This window comes from Physeter macrocephalus, chromosome 12, assembly GCF_002837175.3.
Source record: "Physeter macrocephalus isolate SW-GA chromosome 12, ASM283717v5, whole genome shotgun sequence".
Taxonomy (NCBI): Eukaryota; Metazoa; Chordata; class Mammalia; order Artiodactyla; family Physeteridae; genus Physeter; species Physeter macrocephalus.
In genome coordinates this window covers 43,577,706-43,605,245 of record NC_041225.1, presented here as the reverse complement: position 1 = coordinate 43,605,245, position 27,540 = coordinate 43,577,706, and the positions used below count along the sequence as shown (strand labels likewise).

Sequence of the window (27,540 nt, the reverse complement as noted above, 5' to 3'; positions counted from 1 at the left end):
GGAGATTTATATTTTGAGACTTTTCATATAAATGTTCATAATTGCTCCTCATAAGGCTTTTAAGAAATAATTTTTATTTTCAGAATTGAAAAACATCTTAGACTTTATATAGTCCGGGCTCCATACATTACATTTGAGGAAATGATTCCCCAAGAGGTCACATGACTAACTCAAGGTCATGTAGTTAAGTAGCTCCAGGACTGTAACTCAGGTCTTTTTTTTTTTTTTTTTTCTTTTGGCCACACCACACAGCTTTTGGGATCTTAATTCCCCAACGAGAGATTGAACCCAGGCCCACGGCAGTGACAGCACCAAGTCTCAACTACTGGACTGCCAGAGAATTCCCTAACTCAGGTCTTATTATTCTACTAAAATAGACTTACCAAAAAGTATATAGATGCAATTTTGTTTTCATTTATACAGAATTATCTCCTATAATAGAGAACTATACTTAAAAAGAATAATTTTGTATGTATTGTTTCCTTATAGTAAAAGAAATATATGATCACCACAGAAAATTTAGAAAATATAGGTAAGCCAAAAAAATTAAAATCCTCCATAATCACAGCATCCAGCCTGTAGACTTTGAAAGTTGTTAAAAGTATGCATTCTTTTCATTTGACCTTTACATATAGATAGCTTTATTTCAAGAGAAAATGTCTCTGGTCCTCTTTAAGGAGAAGCATGTTAAACAGGATAATATAGTGGAAAGAGCACAGGATTTGGAGGCCGAAGATCTAGGTTCAAGCCCTGGTCAGTCATGACTAGCTGTGTGATCTTCCATAAATCAATCAACTTTCCTGTGCTTTGGTTTCTCGTTTGCAAAATAATGGGGTTTCAGTGATCCATTACTTAGCTTGCTAAAATGTCTTTCTGGGACTTTAAAATCAAGCCTTGTAAGCTTAGAACAGTTAATTAAAACGAAACAAAACAGTATCTGATGTTTTTAAAGGAATGTAACAGCATGTTAAAATAGGGCTCTTCCTTTCTCAGGGTTTCGGCTGAGGCTCCAAAGCTGAGAACAGTAGGTTTATGTCTCTCTCCACTCATAGACATCCTAAGTAAGATACAAGACTGTCTAGGCGAGACTTGCAAAGAGATGCCTAGAGCTGGCTCTACCACGTTTAGATCTTCACACACCTCCAGGCTTTGCAAGCAAAGGCTAAGAGAAGGGACCAAGTGATTCCACTGGAAAAAAAGTCTTCAGCAAAAGGCTGACTGTGGCACCTGGGGCAGCAGAGCAAAGCCAGTGGGTCCCAGAGGGAACAAGCTTCACTACAGAAACAACACAGAAGTCTGTGCCATGAGGATATGAGGAAGAGAGTTGGACTTGAGTTATCCTATAGACTCGACAAGGCCCTTCTAGATGACTCCAACAACGGAGACACTGCTGGGGGTGGAGGAGGCTGCTGGAATCCAGGTGATAAGGGAGGAATTTTAAGAACCTACCTGAAGTGGGTATTGTCTAGGCAATGCTATAGTAGGATATCCCAGGGAAGAAGGATCTCTAAATGAATCCTCAAAATCACCCCACCAGAGAAATACCCATTAGATCTGCCACTCACAGAGGGCTCTGTTCTTACAACTGCAAGAGCTACTGAAGACCATGCCTCTTTCTCTAATCCCTCTTCTCTCCTGGGCTCAGCTAGTGCAAGAGGAGGTGAAAAAAGAGAAGAAATGACTGTGAACCCCACCTCTTCACCATATGTTTGCAAGTCTGGTTGAGGCCCACACTAGTGGAAGGGAGAACTTTAACTGGGATAAGAAGTTGAAGTTTTCATATTAGACTGGACTGAACTTTTCAATACCCTGGGTAGGGAAGAAAGATTGGAGAGAGCAGTTTTAAAGGGCCAGTTATAAGATAGAACAAAGTTGCTTTTCACTCAAATCCTCCCAAGTCCAACTTGTTTATTATACTAAATACAGGTGGATAACTTTGGTGAGTTGAGAGAGGATTGATTGCAAAGGGGAGGGGTACTTGTGGCCAGATCCCAATTAAGAGGCTGTTGTCTAGAAATTAGGCAAAAAGGCAATGGTAAATCTGGCAGGATTTACCTGCTTAGATGTAAATCTGCTTAGATGTGGAAGAAGAGTAAGGTAGATGGCTCATATAAGCTTGTAACGTTTCTAGTCTGAGAGACTGGAAGATGGTGACGATGGAGAGTAATGGCGCTGCTACAGATAAATATGTACTCTAGAGAGACTTCACACTTAGGTCAACGATGCCACATTTTTGGAACTATTCAATTGAGTTCCTCCTGAGCCAATGGTCTCCGAGCCAATTTATGAGTCATGTACAAAATCAATCTCATTACTGTTCATGTATCCACTTTTCATTTAATCCATCATTTAACAAACTTTTGTTAAGCGTTTCCTATGCATTATGCGCTGTGCTAGCTAATGCAGAGAAAAATTTGCAGGACACAGGGTCAGTCCTCAAGTCACTCACAATCTATCTGCTCCACCCACTCCAGTTAAATATTGGGGTAACCCTGGGTTTTGTGGTCTTACCCCCCTTAACTCCCTAATGTCATTGTTTTTATGTAGAAAAGCGCAGAGTATTGTGTAAAATGGGTATGTGCCATCTTAAGTATATGACCTTACTTCCATTTGCCCGTTTGTCTTTTTTGCTTTTTGTCCTACAGAATTTAGGCTATTACGACTACATGGTCCAGAAATTTGACCTCTGTCCAAATACGCACTTTCTAAATGTAAGCAGACACTCAAAATCAGTCTAAAAATCATTGGCACAAAAAGTACCCAAACAGGCCCATACAACTGTGTTCTCTCCCACACGCTCTCTTTAACACACATATATACACACGCACACTTGTTCACGCCACTCAGATTCAGTCCAATCTGATAGCAATATATATCTAGTACTCAGAATATCAAAATTTGGTGCTAAGTCCTCTAAGGGATATAAATTTTAGAAACACAGTTCATTCTTTTCAGAAGCCCACAACTTAGTAGAAGAAATAGATACATTTATAAATAGACATATGTGGTACAAAGTAAAGTGTGAAGTGACATAATAAAAAAATAAACAATTAACTGTAATAAATTAACACGGGAGAAAGAATCTATACTAACCCCTTATATTTATGTTGCTTGTTTTCTGGACCTCAGGCACAGAGATCTGAGTTAATCATACTCTTCAATGTATTCAGCAAACGTCCCTTGAGCACCTACTATGTGGCAGGCACCTTTCTAGGTACTGAGGATATGCAACTTTTATTCAAGTTGTGGCAATGGAAAGAATTAAGGCAGGGTGGTGGCAGAGCACATTATTAGATGGCTCTTTAGTTGGGTGATCAGAAAGAGCTTCTCTAAGGATATGATATTTAAGCAAGACCCGAATGACAAGAAGGAGCCCACCCTGAAAAAGAAGATCAGAAGGATAAGCATCTCAGACAAGGGGAACAGCTATTGTAAAGGCCCCAAGCAAGAATGAGTTTCACGTGCAGCAGAGACTAAAAGAAGGCACATGTCCCTGGAACACTGTGGGCAAGGTGGGGAGACTGGAAGGAGATGAGGCTGGAGAGGTGGACAGTGACCAGATAACTAAGGCCAGGCTTTTTTTTTTTTTTTTTTTTTTTTGTAGTACGCGGGCATCTCACTGCTGTGGCCTCCCCCATTACAGAGCACAGGCTCCGGACGCACAGGCCCAGTGGCCACGGCCCACGGGCCCAGCCGCTCCACAGCACGCGGGATTCCCCCGGACCGGGGCACGAACCCACGCCCCCTGCATCGGCAGGCGGACCCCCAACCACTGCGCCACCAGGGGAGCCCCCAGGCTTTTAAATAATATAAAGTTTGGCTGATCCTTAAATGACTGTGCATGTGTGCACACACAAACATACACATACACACACACACACACACACACACAGAAGTTTCAAAAATGTTTCAAGCATTGGCAGAACTGGTGGAATCTATGAGTACTTGGAAGAAATAACATTCATTTGGATCAAGTTTAAAAACTCATTACTTTATATTCACATCTAATACTTAATTTGACTAGGAAAATCTAAGGAACAAAAGGATATTTGCAAACTATACCTAAACTCTAAGCATTATCCATGATATCACTGAACAGAGTTTAGGAAAAGCCATGGGCTCCTAAAGAACAATTCAAAAAAAAGAGACACCATGATAGCAAGCAGGGTGAGTGGAACAATTCCAACTATGGGGTAAAGAATGGCATTTTTTGCTATGTTTCTAATTAGGCTGGAGATGATTAAGCTGTATTCTCATCATTGGTTTTAGATAAGGCCCCTCTCTTATACTGTTATTCTTCCCAATCCCTACTCCATATGTATCCTTCTGACCTGTTTGAAATATGTCCTCGATGGGTATGTATCTCTGATAAATACATGGGTTATTTTCCATGAATGTGATTTTAATTAGCCAACATGGAATCGTTCTATGATACTGTTATGTCTTATTCATTTACTCAAGGCTATGTTTAAAGATCTATCCATGTTGTTCTCTGTATCTCTAATTCATCACTCCCAGTTGCTGCAGAGTATTTTGTGATAAAAATCCTTCATCTTTTACTTACCCATTCCCCTAGAGATGGATACTAGGTTGCTGCACACTCTCTATATGCAGTGAACATCTTCATAAAGCTGCCCTTATACACAGAGGTGAGCCATTCTGGGTGATTACAGGGCCATAAGGATTACTCTCACCCAACTTCTCATGGTAAGGGTGGATTGTTCTCCTGAATGGATGCACTAGTCCACACGCCCATTATATTTTCATAAATGATTTATACAGAACACACTGAGTCTCAGAGACATATGGTGAGGTACTCAAGGTCAAATAGATAGTACGTCTCAGGATCAAGATCCAACTCTTCTAATTCAGTTCTAAGTCTTTTTCCACTGGGAAAATGTCTTTCTGAGGAAGCTTACCCTTACCCACATGGTTGTGCACAAGCACAGATGCAAAGTTTAGCTGAATTACTCCTTAAGGGGTATAATTACCCTTCATTGTCCCTTATTCGATGATTATTTATTGAATGGTAGCTACAGGAGACACTGCTGTTTTCCTTCATGAGGTCAAGGTTTTATTTCCGTTCATCATCAAAGCACCTACCAAGCAGGTATGTGCTAGGGATACACTCCTTCCTTTCCTAGAAGGAACTTACAATCAAATTTCCTCTCAGAACCACAGTCAACATTAATACAGGTAGCAGATTTTCGAGAACTTTCTGTAGTACTGTTTTCTTGCATATGCATGTCATGCTCTCAGAATCCCTCAAAGTTGATCATTTTAGCTGGTCCCTGTTCTCCATTTCCAGAGACTACAAACTCCCTTGAAGTTCAGGTCTCAAATATCCAAGTCAGTAAAGAAGAAAGTTACAAGACTAGTGGCCAGTACCCAGGGTGTAGCACTGTGATTTTGTTGGGAGTACAATGCTTTATGAGCAAGTATGGCAGAACCATAAACTGGATCCATTTTAGCTGTGGTCGGTTATGACCTTGGGTTTGAAATAATTACTTTCCTAGACATGTGGTTCCCAGATGAAATTCATGCTGTGATTTGATATTTTTAATGCAAAAAAAATTTTTTCTAGCAGAAATTCATCACCAGCTTGTCAAGGAATTTGATGACTAAAAATAATCTCCCCATAGAGTGCATGAATGTGGTGTGCAGACTCGGAAAGGAAGAACACACCAGGGAGTCTGTGTGAAATGGAATGGCATCACCAATGAACTGGGGACCCACTTTTTGACCTGACTGGTATCAAAAGGCTGTTCCACATGTCAAAAAAAATTTGAATCTATTAAATAATAAATGATTTCAAATGCTTACTGTGGACACTAGCCTTCAAATGTATTAATTCCCTAGAGGCAATTACAGACAGTCCAGCACAAGATACTCTTAACATCTCCCTTTTGATTCTGAGATGGAATTTGCACTTGACCCATGTCTACTCTGTACACAACTAGGTGGAAGCCACTCTTCTCCCTTCAGCAAATGGTTCTCTTAGTTCCTGGGGAAAGAAACCACCCAGTTGCTTCAAAAGAAGGAGAGTACTGAAGCCCGGATTTATCCCTGGGGCATGTGAGCAGCAACGGGTAATGAAAGATGAGAGCTGAGGACAAGAACAGATTTATACTGAGTCTCCATGCCCAAGGCCATTATTAAGGATCTCGGGGCCCAGGGCCGAATTTAATCTGCAAACTTCAAACCCAGGAGTAGAAGCCAACTGGGGGCTGCCGGAGGGAGGGAACCACACAGCTATCTGGGGGAAGAGCATTCTGTGCTGGGGAGGACATTTCTGCAGCTGGAGGCAGCAGCTCGTGGTTTCGAGGAAGTGCCTTCCTGGGCATGGCTGAGGACGACAGGTGGCAGCAGCTATCTCACCAGGCTAGTTCTGTAATGTCGTTCTAAGAGTTGTTACTACAATGTTAGCCTAAAGCCCGTTTCTTCCAGCCTTTCCAATGCTTAGATGAGCTACTTAATAAATCCCTTTCTGCCTAAACTAGTGAGTATGGATTTTATCATTGAAACCAAGAACTTGGCCCAATTGCAGAATCAGTCTTAGGGTTTTCCTTTGTGCTATTTAGTGTGTTATCCTGCTTTATCTGACTTATCAGTTTAAATGAAATCTTTTGACCCCCTGGCTATAAAAGATTAGGAAATATCAGCATAATTATCCTTCTCAATGTTTATTATACAACTTCCTGCTGATCCCAAAGTCTCCAAGTTTTGGGCAGCTAGCTTTCCTAAATAATCCCTGTGGATAGTCATAATCCTAAATACCAAAGCTAGACTTCTTGGTGCCCGGTAGTCTCATTATCCCCCCCACAAACAAGATGCTTGCACACTAAGAAGGAAGAGCACTGGGGGAGGATGAGGGAACCTTCCACTGAAACTCAAACCCACTCTGTGTCTAGCTGATTACCCAGGCCCTGGTATGTCTCTCCACAGGATGATGAGAAGATAGAGGACTACGCACTTCATCTCTTCTTGCTGACCCCTGGCTTGTAGGTTTCTTCCAAGAAAATCTGATCTTTAAGCCATACTGCATGATGTTGACCCTATTTCACCATGTTTCTAACCCCTGTTTCACCATGGGTGGCAACCACAAAAGGACTCACCTTACATTACAGTGAAGATCATCTCTCAGGATGTAAAAACCCCATAAGTCATCAAAGAAGAGATCCATAACTGCAGCTTCGTGAATAAAAAAAAAAAATCAATAAAGCAACAGTTACTCTAAGCAAAATCCAAAGACAAATGACAAACTGGGGGAAATATTTGCACCTCGTATCACAAAGGGCTTATTTCCTTAATATAAAGAGTTCCTGCAAATCAATAAGACCAACACACAATAGGAAAATGGGCTAATAAAATGGATAGACAGTCTGTAGAAAAGGAATTACAAAGGTAACACTAAGACAAGTGATTCTTAAATATACAAAATGAGAAAATGTTATTTCAAAATATACTAAGACTCCACTTTGTACCTCCTAGAATGGCATAGACCAAAATGTATGATAGTCCATGCTGTCGACAAGGATCTGGGGAAATGGGCATGCTTACTGATGGGACTATAAATGGGTACAACCTCTAGGTAATGTTCAAATGATAAATGCACATACCCTTTTAACCCATATTCCAATCTTAGAGCTTTGTTCTACAGATACACTTGCAAATATACAAACTGAATTATATACATTGCAGCACTGTTTGTGACAGCAAAATATTTTAAATCACCTGAAAGCAATAAGGAGAATAAGAAACTTCATCTTTGATGAAACGGCTAAGCCGCTTTCACCATGAACCTTAATATATATGAAGAAAGGCTGTTTTCTATGGTGATAATCCAACCTGAGAAAGGAGATCCAGGCAGGGAAATTGCATATTGCAGAGCTGGCAGAACTCAGCTCAAATGTAAGTGGATTCCTGAGGTGCAAAACCAACAATACTTGCTTAGAACAAGAATTGGTGCAGGTCAGCTGTTGAAGTTTCCTCGGACCCTTTTGGAGACCACAGAGGGCAGGGTCAGCAGGTGAGGAAAGAAGGTTACAGACCCACCATGGTGAGGTCAGGTAGAGGAATGGCTGTCAGTAATAAGCTGCCCTGAGGTTGCTAACCTTCTCCTCTGAAGAGGAGGAAAGGCTAGACCAGCTCACACAAGCACACATACAAACCCCACTGATATCATGGGGGCTCGGGGAGAGGTTTGGCACTCTGCTCTGGTCCCTTCGCCACAAGAATTTCAGCAGATAGGTCGTCTCAGCAGAGGTGTCTCAGAAGACACTATTCATATCGTATTCTGTGTGAACGGCGCCCCCTGGAGAGAGTACAATATGGATGTTGTCCTTTGGAAATGGGTAGTGTATCAGCCCTGCAGGAAAAAGTGCCCTTACTAAAGGTGGGAAATAATCAAAAGGGCAACAGCACAGCTCTTTACAAAAATACAAGAAAAAAGAAGGAAATCAAGAGGGAAAAATGACTAGCAGATAAAGAATAACAGCAGAAAAATCTTGCCACAAAGCCAGTGAAAATCATAAACAAACAAATCTCCATAAACTCGAGGAACTAAAGAAAAAATAACCTCTAGAAAAAAATAACCTGTATATAACAAACACTCAAAGCAGAGATACAAGGGTTCAAGGAGAAAATGACCAGACGACTGAAGTTAACAAATGAGTTAGCATTAACATTTGTTTCTTTGAGGTAGAATTTATATATAGTAAAGTCTTAGATGTATAGCTTGATGAAGTTTTAAAAAGTAACCATACCCATGCAACCACCATTCTGAAGAGGTATGGAACACTACCAACATCCTAGAAAGCTCCTCCCTGCTCTTCCCAGTCAAAGGTAATTGTTGTTTTCACCACTATAATCAACCATCAACTAGTTTTGTCTAGTGTTGAATGTTCTACAAATGAAAACATACAGTAGGTACTCTTATACATTCTTTCACTTTACATTGTGTCTACGAGTTTCACCCACATGGTTGTGAATAGTAGTTCATTCATCTGCAATGTTACATAGTATCCCATTACATGAATGTGAGGCTATTTATCCATTAATATTTAAACTGTTTCCAGTTTTTATCTATTATGAAAAGAGCTGCTATGAACACTCTTGTACTTGTCTTTCGGGGGGGATACAAACATTCATTTCTATTGGGAATATACAAAGGAGTGGAATTTCTAGGTCATAAAGTACATGTATATTTAGCTTTGAATAATTAAAACGTTTTCCAAAGTGGCTGTACTAATTTAAACCAGGAATACATCCTCCACATCCTAGCCTCTACTTGATATTGTTAGTTTTTAATTTTTGCCATTCTGGTAGAAGCACCTCATTGTAATTTTAATTTACATTTCCCTGATGACTCAAATTTAGAAACTTTTCTCATGCTTACTTCTTGTGAAGTACCCATTCAAGTCTTTGCCCATTTTTATCAGGTTGTCTTTTTCTTATCAATATGAAGGAGTTATTTGTATATTCTGGGTAGGAGTCGTTTGTTAGATATATGTCTACAAATATTCTTCTCCCAGTCTGTATCTTGCCTTTTCACTCCAATGATGTCTTTCGATGAAAAATTCTTAATTTTAATTAGAACTAACTTGTCAATATTTTATTTTATATGTAGTGCTTTTTGCAACCTGTTTAAGAGATCATTGCCTGCAGCAAAATCATAAAAGATATTCTCCCATGTTCTTTTTAAGATTTATCGTTTGAAGTTTCACATTCAGTTCTATGACCACCTCAAATTAATGTTGGTTTATGAAGGGAGATGGGGGTCAAGGTTCATTTTTTCTTCCTATGTGGGCAGCCAATTTGCCTAGCACCATTATTTAAAATAACATCTTTTCCTCTGAATTAAATTTATAACAAATCACGGAACTGTACATGTGTGGGTCTATCTCTGGACTTCTTTTCCTTGATCTATTTGTCTCTCCTAGTACCTACACCATGCTCTCTTAATTATTTTAACTTCATAAGAAATCTAATGCTTAGAAGTCTAAGTCCTTCATCTTTATTCTACTTCTTCAAGATTACCACCTTCAAGATTTCTCTAGATTCTTAGAATTTCCAGATAAATTTTATTTATTTATTTATTTATTTCAATAAATTTTATTTATTTATTTATTTTTGGCTGTGTTGGGTCTTCGTTGCTGCACACGGGCTTTCTCTAGTTGCAGTGAGCGGGGGCTACTCTTCGTTGCGGTGCATGGGCTTCTCATTGCAGTTGCTTCTCTTGTTGTGGAGCATGGGCTCTAGGCGCATGGGCTTCAGTAGTTGTGGCACGCATGCTCACTAGTTGTGGCTCACGGGCTCTAGAGAGCAGGCTCACTAGTTGTGGCACACGGGCTTAGCTGCTCTGCAGCATGTGGGATCTTCCCGCACCAGGGCTTGAACCCGTGTGCCCTGCATTGGCAGGCAGATTCTTAACCACAGCGTCACCAGGGAAGCCCTCCAGATAAATTTTAGAATTGACTTGTCAGTTTAAGTTGGTGTAATTCTAACCCAAATGTTAGCAGCCAAATCTTTGTTTGATTAGTCCTTATACCTTATATATACTTTATAATTTCATAGATAAAATATTGCATAAAAGTTAATTTTTCAAATCAATTGGAAGAATTCAGGAAAAAAGCAGGGAAAAGGAATTTGCCATCATTGAAGTGAGGATAACAATAAGAGCAACAAAGAAACTAACAATGAACTCTTGAAAACCTGTAAAGAACACACAAGAAAGGCTTGAGGAAAAAAAGCAAAACAAACGAAAATGAACATTTTGAATTGTCAATAAGAATATGTCCCAATAAAGTAACTGGTCTTTAATGATAAAGAAAAAAAATACTTTGAGCATTCATGCAAAATTATCAACTAATCTATAAAGGGAAAAAATTTCAGATGAGCTTTAGACTTCTCCATAGTCACATTCAACAACAGAACACAGTGAGGCAATTCTTATAAAGAAAGGAGTGTGATCCAAGATTTTCATACTCAGCATATTTAATATAAACGCAACAGACAAATATTGTCAAACATGCCAAAAGTCAGGGAATATACAATTGTCCCTTGAATAACACAGGGGTTTGGGGCACTGACCCATGTGCAGTCAAAAATCTGCATAGAACATATGTATATGCATAACTGATTCACTTTGTTGTAAAGCAGAAACTAACACACCATTGTAAAGCAATTATACTCCAATAAAGATGTTAAAAAAATCTGCATATAAATTTTGAATCCCCCCAAATTTAACTACAAATAGCCTACTGTTGACCAGAAGCCTTACTGATAACAAAGTTGATTAACATATATTTTGTATGTTATATGTATTATATGCTGTATTCTTACAAAGATGTAAGTTAGAGAAAAGAAAATGTTATTACTAAAAACATAAGGAAGACCCTGAGAAAACCATAATTCAAAAAGACACATGCATCTCAATGTTTATTACAGCACTATTTACAACAGCCAGGACATGGAAGCAACCTAAATGTCCATTGAAAGATGAACGGGTAAAGAAGATGTGGTACATATACACAGTGGAATATTACTCAGCCATTAAAAGGAATGAAATTGGGTCATTTGTAGAGACGTGGATGCACCTAGAGACAGAGTGAAGTAAGTCAGAAAGAGAAAAACAAATATCATATATTAACGCATATATGTGGAATCTAGAAAAAATGGTACAGATGAAACTATCTGCAAAGCAGAACTAGAGACACTAACATAGAGAAAAAATGTATGGACCCCAAGAGGGGGAAGGGAGGTGGGATGAATTGGGAGATTGGGACTGACATGTATACACTGCTATGTATGGAATAGATAACTAGTAAGAGCCTGCTGTATAGCATGGGGAACTCTACTCGATGCTCTGTGGTGGGGAAATCCAGAAAGGAGGGGATATGTGTATACATATGGCTGATTCACTTTGCTGTACAACAGAAACTAGCACAACACTGTGAAGCAACTATACCCCAATTTAAAAAAAAAAAAGGAAGAGAAAATATATCTACAGTACTGTGCTGTATTTCTCAATACTGTAAGTTTACATCATGTTTACAAGATGAATTGTCTGTCAGTGCCTACAATATTGTTTTGCATGATACAAAACACTGCGATGATAGGCCGATACTGTTTTTCCAATTACGAGAGAGGCGCACTAAACTGTAATGTAATTCTTTTAAAGTAAAGTTATAAAACAGTAAGAAAACTAACACATTATTAAGTTTATATTAAATATCACTCACCTTATGCCTAGGTAGGGATAGGATCTCCACTTCAATCCAAGTCTTGCACACAACGTTCTACACAATGAATACTTAGGTGATGATAATGATGATGATGACACAAAAATGTCTCATACAGTTCTTGCCATACAATTATTAGATTTTCACACAAAGACACTCACATACATACACAGCAGATAAGTTTATTAACTGTACAGCATGATGACTGTTTACTATTCATTAAGTGAAAGTGGATCATCATAGAGGTCTTCATTCTTTTTTCTTTTTTTAAAATTAATTAATTAATTTAATTTTGGCTGTGCTCTTCATTGTTGCACGCGGGTTTTCTCTAGTTGTGGTGATTGGGGGCTACTCTTTGTTGTGGTGCGCAGGCTTCCCATTGAGGTGGCTGCTTCTCTTGTTGCGGAGCACGGGCTCTAGGCGTGCGGGCTTCAGTAGTTGTGGCGCGAGGGCTCAGCAGTTGTGGCTCGCAGGCTCTAGAGTGCAGGCTCAGTAATTGTGGCACACGGGCTTAGCTGCTCCGTGGCATGTGGGATCTTCCCGGACCAGGGCTCGAACCCATGTCCCCTGCATTGGCAGGCGTATTCTTAACCACTGAGCCACCAGGGAAGTCCAAGGTCTTCATTCTTGCCATCTTCATGTTGAGCAGCCTGAGGAAGAGGAGGAAGAGGAGGAGTTGGACTTGCTGTCTCAGGGTTAGCAGAGGTGCAAGAGGTGGAGGAAATGGAAGGGGCAGCAGGAGAGACAGGCATATTCAGTGTAACTTTACAGAAAGACATCATGATTTCTGCCTGACTTTTTCCTTCTTCATTTCTCTTAAAATGTCTCTATACGGTACCAATCATTCTTCCAGCATTTGCTTTAGTTTCAGTGCCCATATCATAGAAGCGTCCGTCATAAAAGAAGTCAAAAGCAGTCTTGAATAATCAAAATCCTTCTGCCAGATTGTCTAATGTCCATTTGTTTTCTGGCACTGCTTCTTCTACATCTTCTTCCTCATCGTCTGGCAGTGGTTCCGAAGAACTCATATCCATCAAGTCATCTTCTGTTGATTCGTCTGGTATGATGTCTATTAGATCTAAAATTTCTCCAAGATCTATATCCTGAAACCCTTCACTCCCTCCCCCAACCTTTTTTGCCCTATCCACAATCTCTTTCTTGATTCCCTTGATTGGCTCTGTCATAAATCCAGTGAAGTCACATGAGGCATCTGGACACAGTTTTCTCCAGCAGGAATTTATTATTTGGGGCTTGATGGCTTTCACAGCTTTTTCTCTAAAAACGATGGCATCTTCATGGTGTAATCCTACCAGACATTCATGATGTTCTCTCTACTGGGGTTCTCTTCCATAGGGTTGACAATCCTTTCCAAAGAGTATTGTGTGTAATGAGCCTTAAAGGTCTTTATGATCCCCGACCTACAGGCTAAATTAGAGACGTTGTGTTTGGGGGCAAGTAAACCACTCAAACAACTCACCTTTGGTGTTGAACTCATGGGGTTCTGGGTGGCCAGGGACATTGTCCAATATCAAAAGAACTTTAAAAGGCTTACTGGAAAGGTGCTTCCTGACTTTGATGGAACCAATCCAGAAAAAGGGTTCTTATTGTCCAGGCCTTCTTGTACAACCAAAAGACTGGCAGCTGGTGTTTATCTTTTCCCTTCAAGGCTTGGGGGTTAGCAGATTTATAGATAAAGGCAGTCCTGATCATAAAACCAACTGCATTTGCACAAAACAGTAGAGTTAGCCTATCCCTTCCAGCCTTAAATCCTGGTGCTTGCTTCTCTTCCTTACTAATAAATGCCCTTCATGGCATTTTTTTTTCCAGAATAGGGAACTTTCATCTGCATTAAAAACCTGTACAGGCGGATACCCTTTCTCATCAGTGGTTTTCTTAATGGTGTCTGGGAACTTGTCTGATGTCACTTGGTCAGCAGAAGCTGCTTCTCTTGTTATCTTTATGTTTTGAAAGCCAAACCTCTTTCTAAAATTATTAAACCATCCTTTGCTGGCATTAAATTCTCCAGCTTTAGGTTCTTCACCTTCCTTTTGCTTTAAGTTGTCATAGCATGACCTTGCTTTTCCTTGAATTATATTAGAGTCTATAGGTATGCCTTTCTTATAGCAATCGTGCACCACATAAAACTGCATCTTCAGTGCCAGATAAAAAGGTATTTCTCAAAGAAGTGCAAGGTTTTCGCCCCTGCTGGTGTACCTGCAGCAACAGCGACGTCACGAGTTTCCTTTTCTTGTTTAAATAGCCCTTAAGTTGGGTTCATTTATCTTGAAATAGCTGCAACCACAGCTGCAGACCTCAATCTACGGTACATATCAAGCAATTTAACTTTTTCTTGTAACGTCATGCCTTTTCTCTGTTTCTTGGGAGCACTTCTAGCATCAGTAGTGGCACTTTGTGTGGATCCCATGTGTTATTCAAGGTTGCAGTATTGAAGTAAACACGAAGAAAAATATGCGAGACCCGCAAGAGATCACTTTTTACTACGACGTGCAATTTACTGGAGGCACCAACTGCTCATGTGGAGAAAATGTGTCACCCGGCATTTTATGTGAGCTCAGCACGATAGCAACAGGAGGTGGCTACGAAATTATTACAGCGGTACAGTATGTACCACAATTGATTTTATGCAATTATGCCTTAAAACTGCATCTTTACTTTTGTTTACATTTCAATCAGCTGTGAATGGCGCAGTGTTTATTTGCATAAGTTTTGATAAATTTTAACTTTTTATAATAGATTTGTTTATTTTTTTGGTAGTAAATGATAAAATGGCCTAGTATCTACATAATACTTTATGCATTCTGACATACCTAACTTTTTCTTAATGTTTTTGATATTTCTAGGCTACACAATTCATCTGTGAGCTTTTACAATTTGTCACAAATCTCCAAAATATTTTCCAACATATTTATTGAAAAAAATCCATGTGTGAGTGAACTCTCAGTTTGAACCCATGTTGTTCAAGGGTGAACTGTTGTTCCTTTCTGGAAGAAAGTACTACAGGACAACCTTTAGCCAACCAAGAGAGGATGGAGAATTTGGAGAGGTGCGTTCATTAGATTAAAGCATAACACAAAAGACAAAGAAGAAGACTCCTGCCCAGGAACTTATTGAAGACTCTTGACAAAAGCTGAGAGTGAAGCTTGTCAGAGGAATCACCAAAGTAAGAAAACCATGGCTCTGAACTGAGAAAATACAGAGCAAACTGCCTGGACTGGGCTAAACTGGAGAAGCAGCCAGACCTCAGATGGGTTTTAGGGCCAGGAGGGAAGGTGAATGGCCCAGGAAGTGCCATAAGGCCTCACCTAGCTGAGAGAACTAGGTCACAAGTCCTAGACCCCAGACTTCATCTGTGAAAACAAAGCAGCAAAGAGCACCCAGGCACCCCTGAGATCAGCAAGTACCAGACAGCATGTCTGAATCACAGTCCCTCCCTGCAACACCACAGGGGAGAAACAATAGCTCTGTCCCTCTACAAATCGAGACCAGGCTTAGGAACAGCAGGAGGGCACAGAGCAATTTTATCCAGTAAGAATAAACACTAACGTATATTAATTAAGTGCTTAGTGTGTGCTAAGCATGGTTATAAGCTCTTTACATGTATTAACTCATTTAATCGTCATAACGCTAAGAGGTAAATATTATTTTTACACCCATTTTAGAGATGCAGCAACTGAAGCACAGAGAGGTTAAGTAGAATGCCTCGGGCCACACAGAAAGTGGTTGAGCTGAAGCATAAATACAGACAGCCTGGTTCCAGAGCCCATACTCAAACCATTACGTAAATGGGTTATTTAAATCAGTCAACAAAGAGAAACCTGAATCTTTATAACTATGGAACTGGTGAAGCAAATTATGTTATACCCCTTGAAATTTAATGTAGACATTACAAAGAAAGAGATAGCTTTATATGTGCTGGTATGTAATGATCTACAATATATATTAAGTGGAAAGAACAGAGTACAGAAAAGTGTGTTACATGCTACCTTTATAAGCAAAAGGTTTCATAGACACATATACTTGTATCTGTATCGATACTTCTGGAAACATACTCCAGATCTCAAAATAGTTGTTAACTTTTGGAGGGAGTGATAAGGAATCCAAGTGACCAGGGTTGAGGAGAAACCTGCTTTTCTCGCTCTTCCCTTTTGTGCCTTTTGAATTTTATACCATGTGCGTATGTTGCCTAATCAAAAACAGGTGACCTAAATAAAGAGACAAAGACAGCTGAGGGGCCTCCCAGGGACATGAGATAATAAAGGCCATTTCACCAATTTAAGTGACGCCCTCTGGCAGGGAGAAAGTTTTGCTAGCAATAACTCTACAAGTAAAAGGAATTTCCTTCAGAAGAAAAAGAGAAAACAACATGACAAGATGTGTAACTAGGAGGTTTGACTCATGCACCCAGTTTTGATAGATTCCAGATTCCAAAGTGAGGTGTGAGGCCATGTGGGAACTTCAAAGCAGATGCCAAGAACAGGTTAGACAAGGAACCCACATTGAGGCCCTACGTGTTGAGAGAGGAGAGAGGAAGAACTTTGTGAGGAGGTTTCCTCTGGAGGGAGCTTTGAGACCTTCCCCTCAAAGGTAAGGGAGCTTCAGTAGGATGCCCTGGAGACCCACTCTAAGCAGGGTTGCTTACAGGGGCCCGTGACTGAGAAAGCTAAAGGTGACACAGGGGCTGCCCACACCCACAGCATGAGCAGGACCTCTCCTGCTGTCCAGACGTCATTTCAGTGGGTCCTGCCCTCGAGGGCAGCTTTGTGGTGTGAGGGGACATAGGTAGAAAGCAGACTGGCAGGAGCAGTGCCAAGAAGAGAGCAGGTGCAACCAACCAAAAGAAAGGGCGCTTCTCAGGTCACAGGATGGGTCAGTGAAGGCCCAGGAGCAGGATGCATGAAGGGCCTAGAAAACTGCCCAAGAAAGTGGGCATCACTAGGCCCAGAGAAGGGAAGCCAGCCAGCATCACCAGCAAGCACTTCCGTACCGCTCACTTCGCTCCTTGCTCCCATGCCTGCTCCTGGCTCCTGGCTCCTCACAGACAGCATCCAGCTGGGGAGAGGCACGTGAGCAAGAGAAGCTGTTTCCCCCTCTCACCTTTCCTGGATCACAGACTCTCACCTGCAACAGGCCACAGCTGAAGTAAGGAATAAGCTTTAATTACTAGGTTGAGGTTGTATTTGGGACTTAAAGCCACCATAAGGATTCTTATTACCTGAAAGTGAGCAGAATGTGATGCAAGTGCTGGAATCTCCACCCAGAGGGGAAGGCAAGGGCTTCCCTCCCACAGAGAGCTTTAAAAAGACAGTAGGAAATAAAAATAAGTTGCTTCTATGGTCACAAAGTACAAGTCCTCCTTGTTCAGTGAGCTGGTTACACAAAAGGATTGGTGTGAAAGAGAAAGAATTAAAAGGCTAGCAATATGTATGACTTCTACCAATTATCCATGTTTGAAAAAAAGTCATGTATAATGACAGAGTACACAAAATGTTTAATATCAATGCGCAAATTAAGATCAAAGGCAGTGGATGGACCTAGAGTCTGTCATATAGAGTGAAGTAAGTCAGAAAGAGAAAAACAAATACCGTATGCTAACACATATATATGGAATCTAAAAAAAAAAAATGGTTCTGAAGAACCTAGGGGCAGGACAGGAATAAAGACGCAGACGCAGACATAGAGAATGGACTTGAGGACACAGGGAGGGCGAAGGGTAAGCTGGGACGAAGTGAGAGAGTGGCATGGACATATATACACTACCAAATGTAAAACAGATAGCTAGTGGGAAGCAGCTGCATAGCACAGAGAGATCAGCTTGGTGCTTTGTGACCACCTAGAGGGTTGGGAGGGAAACGCAAGAGGGAGGAGACATGGGGATATATGTATATATATAGCTGATTCACTTTGTTATACAGCAGAAACTAACTCACCATTGTAAAGCAATTATACTCCAAAAAAGATGTTAAAAAAAAAATTCTTTGCTGAAACTCTTCAGGGAGTTCAGGGTATTTGGGGGCATGAGCCACCCATCTCCTTGCATGGCCCTGCAATAAATCTTTCTCTGCTCTAAAAAAAAAAAAAAAAATCAAAGGCAGTGACCAGTACTGACCTGGTACAAGCTCATAATGGATGACTTAATTATACCCTTATGTCCATCGTTCCATATGTAAGAAGGCGTATTGAGTCACTCTTCTCTCCCTATTTCCATCTCCCTCTTCCTGGAGGTTCTCTCCTAAACATTCCATAAATTTATTTAGCCAAATAAATCAAGTAAAGTTTTCTGTGCCCTCATCTTTAGTTCACAAGCTGTCTTCTGCTGTATTGGGGGCCAAATAACACATTTTATTTCTCCATGCCATGTGAAAATAAAGTAATTTTTAATTTTCTTACATCCCACCTCTTCTCCATTACATCCTGAAATACAGAGATCTCTACTGAATATTACGTGTGCAGTTTGGAGATTAGATCACTGCAACTGTGAATGTATTCTTCATTTTAGTATGACGTAATATTTTTAGAAAGATATGGCAGGAAGCACCCAGAAGTGACTTTATATTTTTCCATGTGCTTGAAATTAACTGATGGATATTCTCATATATTAATTAGAGAGACCCAGGTCAGTTATATTACAGACAATAAAACATTTATTCTTGGGACTTCCCTGGTGGTCCAGTGGTTAAGCCTCTGCACTCCCAATGCAGGGGGCCCGGGTTCAATCCCTGGTCAGGGAACTAGATCCCGCATGCGTGCTGCAACGAAGATCTTCAGTGCCTCAACTATTTGGCACAGCCAAATAAATAAATAAATATTTTTTAAAAAATTTACTCTTAATCCTTGTAGATTGTTCAAAGACTATACAGTTAATTGCACAGACACGTGCATTTTATTTTTGTTTCCAGACAATACATCTCTGATTCCTTTGCAAAGGATGACAATCTCCTAAGCCAAAACCTAATTTTGGAAATTTAGTTCTCCTGGAGTAGAATTTTGTATATACAGTGTGCTCCCAGTGGTTGACAAAGGTTTAAGTATTTGTTGTGTGTGTGTGTGGAGGGGGTGCAGTTCTTATGTGATGTTTCTGTGAACATCGTTCCCCAAATTTTTGTAATTTATATACCAAACAAGGAATAATTTCTTAATATATCAAGAGTCCTTACTTGATATGAATAAGAAGACCAACCCACAGTAGAAAAATGGACCAAAAAAGAAAAGGTTTGGATCATTCCCAGGAAAGGACATCTAAATGAATCTATACAAATGATAAACTTCATCATAATAAGAGAAATAAAATTTTAAATGATAATGTAATTTTCACCTACAGATGGATAAAGATCAAAAAGTTTGATGACACATCTGAATTGACAAGACTGTAGAAAAGCAGATACACATACCTACACAACTTTCTCAAAAGGGCTATTTGGCAGTATCTATCAAATTGATAAAGGAAGATATGTGTTAGTTAAAACTTGCAGAACCGCATACTAAAAAGGGTAAAATTTGCTGTATATAAGTTATACCTTAATTTTTTTAATGAAAAAAGTTAATGTCAGTTGCCTCACAAGAAATTCTATATTGCCTTTAAAGAGAATGAGGGACTTCCCCGGTGGCGCAGTGGTTAAGAATCCGCCTGCCAATGCAGGGGACATGGGCTCGAGCCCTGGTCCAGGAAGATCCCACATGCCGCGGAGCAACTAAGCCCATGCGCCACAACTACTGAGCCTGCACTCTAGAGCCCGTGCTCTGCAACAAGAGAAGCCACCGCAATGAGAAGCCTGCGCACCGCAACGAAGAGTAGCCCCGGCTCACCGCAACTAGAGAAAGCCCGCATGCAGCAACAAAGACCAAACGCAGCCAAAATTAAATAAATAAATAAATTTATAAAAAACAACAAAAGGGCTTCCCTGGTGGTGCAGTGGTTGAGAGTCCGCCTGCCGATGCAGGGGATACGGGTTCGTGCCCCGGTCTGGGAGGATCCCACATGCCGCGGAGCGGCGGGGCCCGTGAGCCATGGCTGCTGAGCCTGCACGTCTGGAGCCTGTGCTCCGCAACAGGAGAGGCCACAACACTGAGAAGCCCGCATACCTCAAAAAAAAAAAAAAAAAAGAAAGAAAATATTAAGTATGTAAAATGGGGAATACTAATTCAAACTCTTCTATATTGTATTGTATGATGAGTGGAAATTATTATTTGGAGAAAAGACAGCAAAAATATTAGACATAATAAGTTATAAGTGAATTTATTCCCTAACAAGTATTTTCCATATTAATTTTTATGACATGTTCAGTATCTGAGGACACTTCTTGATATAAGAGATTCTGAACATTTGTATAGCTTTTGATAGCAGGTTAGATCTCTTTTGATAGCAAGTGAGAAAAGATCTGATCCAAATACTGACTTAAACAAAACAGGAACTTACTTGATTATGTAACTGAACAGTCCAGGAATAGGGCTTGCTTCTACGCTGCTATCTTGGATTGAAGGCTGAAAAGTATCACCAGGGTGCCTCTCTCAGTTCTCTCTCTCTTCACAGGTCAGTTCTCACAGGGTTCCCCCTTAAGATGTCAAGATGGCTACAGCAACTCTGAGCCTTGCATTAAACATAAAAATCTAGCAGGACAGAGAATGAATCTCTCTCCCAGAAGTCCCAGCAAAAGTATCATTACTTCTCATTGATTCTGAATCAGTCTGGCCAGAGGAATGCAATATTTGGATTGATTTAGGTCACAAGCTCTGTGCCTGAGCCAGGGGTGAAGCCGCAGCCAAAGCAACCACACTGGGGAGGCAGAGATTTCCACAGATGGGAATGAGAGTCCAGTTACCAGCAGAAGGGTGGCTGCATGGTGGGCAGAGAACAGCTGTCAGTAAACAGCGGTAGCCTGAGATAATTGGTGTGCAATGGAAATCCAGTAGGAATGAGGATCTACCAAGAAAGAGAGGCACACTGAGAGAATGAGGGTGAAAATAGGAGATGTTTACAGCCATCACTTGACATTAATATTTTAAATTAAAAAGTCAGTGTTTCTGGACTTGATATGCAATTTCAAAAACAAAGAATAATTCATGTTCCTGGACTTGATGTGCAATTTCAAAACTCAAGAATAATTGCTTTATTCTTCAAAACTAAAAAAAACCAAAAAACACTTCATAAAATGAGCTTTGAGAAGAAAATTTTATCCTGAGAATTACTGTAAGTAGAAGATTACTCTCATGTAAAAGCATGTCAGAAATAAAAGACAGTGCTGGGAATCAGCTACTCAGTTCTAGATGGAATGTCTAATTTGAAAATGATTTATTCCTTTCCATTTAAGGCTCTTCTATAATATGTAAACTGGAGGTGATTTGTACAACTCGTGTAGTGCTAAGAGCTAGAGTAAGAAGTTTGGGTTACAAGCAGAGTGACTTTTAAAAATAGTTTTACAGTCAGTTTCTATATTCATCAAGTACTTAATGGCAAGAAATGTAGTCCAAGAAGATTTTCTAAGTCACTGAAGAGAATGAATAATTATTAGAGGAAGAAAAACATTTTAATAGTTTCTGAAGAGGCATTATCCTGCCTTGGCATGGGGCTGGGTGGATTTAGCGTGTATAATTTCTCCTGAGCTCTTCTGGCAAGGCTATTAGTAGCCTACCCAGCAGCTATTGCCCACTTCTTTCTGGCTTAAAAATAATAATTACATACATAAAATAAAAGCCCTATTTCAATTGGGCAATGATGTGCCCATTTTCAGAACCTAAGCAAATCATGTCATTCTCACTTCCCTTTTGTGAGTCTAGCGATGGGCACGAGGTCAAATTCAGGCCCAAGACGTTTGCTGGGAGCCTCAATGTTTCTTCCTGCTTAGGGAGACTTAAGAGAAAGAGAAAGCCCTTTTGCTTGTCTCCCTCCTTCCTGCTTGGGACTCGGCGCGCTGAGGATACAATGTGTAGAGCAGCTGCGCCATCTGGTGGCCAGAACGGGCAGGACAAGGGAACAGCCCTTGTGCCCGAACGTCATCCAGCTGCTGAACACCCCAGTCATCACCTGCTTTCACATGTTTTCTTAAGTGGCATATTATGCGTCATGTGGTTTGAGCAGTCTTAGTCGGATATTCTGTTTCTTTCAGCCAAAGTCATTCCTAAATGATATGGCTCCTCCTCAAATTTCTTACTTGGGATTGCCATAATAAATACCACACAGTTAAATTTTCCTCACAAAGTCTAAAACAAAGGACTAAATAAATAAATAAATAGAACAAAGGACTGACCTTCAAAACTTCATTCTTAACGAACCACTATTTCTTACACTGTCCTATTTATTTAAGTTTGATCCAGTGCTCGCCCTTGGAAAATAAAATTCAAGCCAGATCCTTTTTTATCATTTCCTTTGGAAAGCTATTAAATAAATTACTGAGATGACATTCCGTCACAGCTGACACCTGTCCTCCTGTTTCAAATATGACAATCAGTAAACTTTGAGGAGGAAAGTGGACAAGGAAAAACCCTCACTCAAAGCCATGCGGAGACACTGCAGACCTCCCCCACGAAGGAGCTTGAGTATAGACAGAATGACAGGACTTTGTAAAGAAAACTTAAGTATCAAACGGAATTCGACTAGATGACCTTTAAGGTTCCTCTCAGCTCTAAGATTCAAGGATTTTAATGGTCTTGGATCTCAAGCCTTTTTTTTCCTTTACCTTTTTCTTTTTTTTTTGGCTGCGCCACGCGTCACATATCTTGCAGAATCTTAGTTCCCAAACCAAAGGGCCCAGGTCCTAACCACTGGACCGCCAGGGAATTCCCCTGGATCTCAAATCTTAAAACTGGAAAACGTCATTTTGTGTACGACTCTGCAAAACATTTTATTACCATCTTCTCTGCTTAAGTATTTAATATATACCTGTTTTTTGCTTTCTGACTCCTTATTCCCTATCTTTAACATCATGTAACCCCAATTCTATACCACACCTCTATACTAAAAGTGGTCTTAGTTTACTAATGACTGAAGATTCAAACTAAATCCAACACATTTTTCTTAATCTTTTTTAAATTAGATAATTTATTAGATAATTTTTCTGCAAATGTGCAAAGAATCTCCATGTATTTTTTAGAATCCTCATTCTTGTATAAATGCCTACAAAATTTAAATTTGAATTGCTTGGTACCATTGGTATATTTGTAGCCCACATCTTTCTTGTTAGTTTTTGCATATGCCTTGCATTTTTTTCCCAGCTTTATATTGAGATACTATTGACATATAACAAGCAAGTTTAAGGTGTACAACGTGATTATTTAATACATGTATATATTGCAAAATGATTACCACAATAAGGTTAGTTAACACCACCATTCCCTCACATAATTATCTTTTTGTGTGTGTGGTGAGAATATTTAAGACCCACTCTCAACAACTTTCAAGTGTATAATACAGTACCGCTAATTATAGTCACCACACTGTACATTAGATCCTCAGAACTTATTCATCTTAGAGCTGGAAGTTTGTGCCCTTCTTAATCTTTATCCTCCCCGGACTGTCTATTTTCCAACCCCTGTGTGAAATTCTCTCCTTCCTTCCATCACATTCCTGAAACTTGAGGAGTATTTTTTTTTCTTTGTAATCTTTATTAAGATACAGCCAAAACATCCGGGGGAACTTTTTTAAATTGCACACATCCAAATTCTAGTCCCAGAATTATGACTCAGTGGGTCAGGTGTGGGGTGCTTTGACCAAACAACCTATGTTTTTAGGGTACACATTTCCCCTAATCTCTTCTCCCATCAATTCTGTTTTGTAAGCAGGGAAGAAATGGAAAATGGCTGTTGGTTAGGCTACCAAGTTCTGTTCAACATCACATAGTTAAACTTGGGTTTTATGCTACTGAGGAAAAAGGGCTGGCCTTGCTATTAAAGGAGACAAAGGGGAACTTCTTTGCAAATAAGAAAATATCCACTCACCAGAAGGAAAAGAATGATAAATTAAGCTTTGTTAAAAGTAATAATTTCTATTTATCAAAAGACACCATTAAGAGAATGGAAAGGTAACCCACAGAATGGGAAATTATATCTGTATCATATATTATTGAAAAGAGGCTTGTATCTAGAATGTATAAAAAACTTACAAAGCAGTAAGAAAAATATGGACAACTCAATATTTATGAGGAATTCTGGAAATTGCCTGTGGGAGAGCCAGTTTTCAAACATTTACTGGCCCTAGAGGATGTGAAGCCATCTTACAAAAATGTTAGCCAAGTAAGAACTTTCTAACTCCCCATCTTGCCTTCCTACCTCACTCCTGTTCTCACCTCTCTCACAGCTCCTTGCAGAGTTACAAAGAGCACAGAGCTTATAGGCAGGAGGTGAGTAAAAACAAGAAGAGCAGTACACACAGGTATGTACTTGCAGCAGGTACCAGAAGGGAAAACTTTTAATTACTGACTTGAGGCTATTTTCACACAGCATTTTAGGGATATTTTCACTAGGTATATAATTCTGGGTTGGCAGCTACTTAGCTCAGCACATTAAAGGTAACATTACTTAATCTTTTGGCTTCAGTGATTGCTGCTAAGAATTCAGCAATCAGTCTAACTATTGCTTCTTTGACAGTCAACTGTCTTAAGTTGCTGCTATTAAGAACAGCAACTTAAGCTGCTCTTCATAGTTTCTCTTTGCCTTTGGTTTTCTTGGTTTCCCTATGATGTGACTATGTGTGGCTTTCTTTTTACAAGTCTTCTTGTGATTCACCAGGCTTCTTGAATTCAGTAGGTTGAGGTCTAGAGCTGAAAGATTCCCAGCCATTATCTCATTAAATGTTGCTTCTGTCCCATTGTCTTTTACTTCTTTTAAAACTCCAATTAAACAAGTTAGACATTTTCATTCTGCTCTCTTTTCTTCTTCCATTGTTTTTTCTCTTCGTGCTTCATTCTGGGTGGTTTCTTTTGTCTTCATGTACGCTAATTCTTTCTTAACTGTATCTAATTTGTCCTTAAATTCATTCACTGATTTCATTTAGGTTACTCTATTTTTTACTATTAGAAATTCTATTTGGTTTTTTTCAACTCTGATGTGTTACTTTTTTAAAATTCTGTACAGTTCTCTACTAAAATATTCAAGCTTCCCTTTTATCTACTTCACTTTGATAAGCACAGCTGCTTTACAATCTGTATCTGGAATCCTTGAGGATCTGTTTTAGTAGTCTGTTATATTTTATTTTTCTTGTTCATGGCATTTTTCATCTTGTATACCTGGTTCTTTTTTACTGTGTCCTGACAATTTTATTTTTAATTATTTGTAAAAATAATTTGAGGCCTACAGTGACGTTCTCTTTCTCCAAAGAGAATTTTCATTGCTTCTGCCAGGCAGTTGGAGGCACCAACAATGCAAGATTACCCTAATCCAATTTCACAGCTTGACATTTTCTGGGCTGCACAGATGACTCAAAAGCAGACTGCAGTACAATTCACCCTTATTTCTAGTGTCTGTCCTTCTAGTCTCAACTCAAGGTGCAGGGCCCTTACTGTGGTGGACCATGGACTCCAACTTTTGTCTTCCTAGTCCCAAAGGCAGTTAAGTCTCTCAACTCCCTGTTCTGTATTACTAAACATCCTCAGAACAAAATGGCACCACTTCCAGGCACATCTCTGTGGATTTTCATCTTCTCCAGGACCTTAGCCTAGGAATTTTTCACTATTTGTTAATTTGCTATTTCTAGAAAGATGATGTTATATCTTGTTCAGTATTCTAGCTGTCTTCAATGGAGGACTTGTCTAAATTACTTAACTCATCATTCCTGGAAGTAGAAGTGTACCCTCCACTTTTTCATCTCTTCCTACTTACCATCCTGTACCTTTTTAAGGAAGCATATACTGAGTGGAAACAATGAAAGCTGGGTTCTGGTATTACCTTCTCCATTCATTTGTATGGCTTAGAGCAAATTACCTAACTTTTGGCTCTCAATTTTGTGGAAACAAATTAAAATTAACCCATCCATCTCTTTAAGGAAATTAAAGGAAAAATATATCATGTAGTCCTAAAAGAACTTTTGTGCTGTCCTCCAAAATGGCTTAGTCTGTGCTGATATATATAGCAAATTGCAACCTTATAAACTAAATAAAAATTTTTTTGGTTACCTAATTATTCAGATTTAATCAAGATGTTAAATAAGATTAAATTTGACCATGTTTTATATTAATCATAGGTGATATAGTCTTCTATTGCGCTCTCTTCTCACTCAACGTGAAAAAATAAGAATTTGCTTGCCATCATTTTTTAAAATAAGAGATACATATAAATATTAAGGTTTCAAATCTGTATGAATGTCAAAGATTATAAATTATGTTTCAGATAATTATGGCAAGTTTAAAACATAGCTACTGTAAGATAGTATTGTTAATGTGTTAACCAGGATAGATTAGGTATGCTGCAGAATTAAATAATCCCAAACTTTTATTGGTTTAACCCATTAATGTGTATTTTTCACTCACATGAAGTTAGCTGCAGGTACTGTGGCTCTTCTGGACATCTCCCTTCTAAGCACACCTGACATCCAGGCTATTCCCATCTTTTGGTTACACCATCTCGACATTTAGCTTCTACTGTTGTAGTGGCAGGAAAAGAGAGAGGCATCAAGAACTAACAAGTGCTCTTTTCTCTACACTTTGTCCCAGAAGTGACACATGTCACTTCCACTTACATCTCATTTGTCATAACTAGTCACATAGACCCACTTAACTACAAAGGAGCTGGGAAATGCATGGGAGCACATGGATATTCAGTGACTAATAAATTATAATAAATTCCATCACTTTAAATGTGATTGAACTTAAAATGAACTCCTTGAAATATTTCCAAGTAGTTGTTCCCAAAACAATAGGAAAATCATGGTGTGATTTCCAACATTTGAAGAAGCAAATCCTCTGCTGTCTCCCCCCTGCAGTGGTTAATTTTTTAAGAGGTTCTGACAGCTTCAAAACATAAAACACAGCACGGAACTTTGTTTATTCTTGGATAGTTGCCTTATATTTAAAAGGCAGGAGTTGGATTAAATGATCTCTAATGTCACTTAATCCTTGAAATGATTGTTTAAACAACCAAAACCAGTTATTTTCTATTTCAACTTGGAATCATTTTTATTCAGAATTCTGATTTTCTTAACCAAAAACAATTATGCACTAGAAGTTCCAGTCCCTTGGAAAAGAACATTTGATAAGTGAACTAGCGATAAGGTAAATCTCATGCAACTGGTTTGTGTCACACAGCATTTCTCTATTAGGATCTTCATTTTTTTAATGAAGGCATTTTGTTAAGT

The 27,540-nt window shown here is 39.4% G+C and overlaps 1 long non-coding RNA gene across 2 annotated transcripts in view; it reads right to left on the bottom strand.

Annotated features, from left to right (window-relative positions):
* The window catches only part of LOC102994239 (uncharacterized), a 32,661-nt gene extending 5,837 nt beyond the window's left edge, over positions 1-26,824 (bottom strand). For both annotated transcript variants that reach the window (XR_447929.4, XR_008618849.1), the window contains exons 1-2: positions 26,717-26,824; positions 7,116-7,191 (exon numbers count right to left, since the gene is read on the bottom strand). This is a non-coding gene — a long non-coding RNA (uncharacterized lncRNA). The remainder of the gene's footprint in view (positions 1-7,115; positions 7,192-26,716) is intronic.
* Between the last annotated feature and the right edge of the window lie 716 nt (positions 26,825-27,540).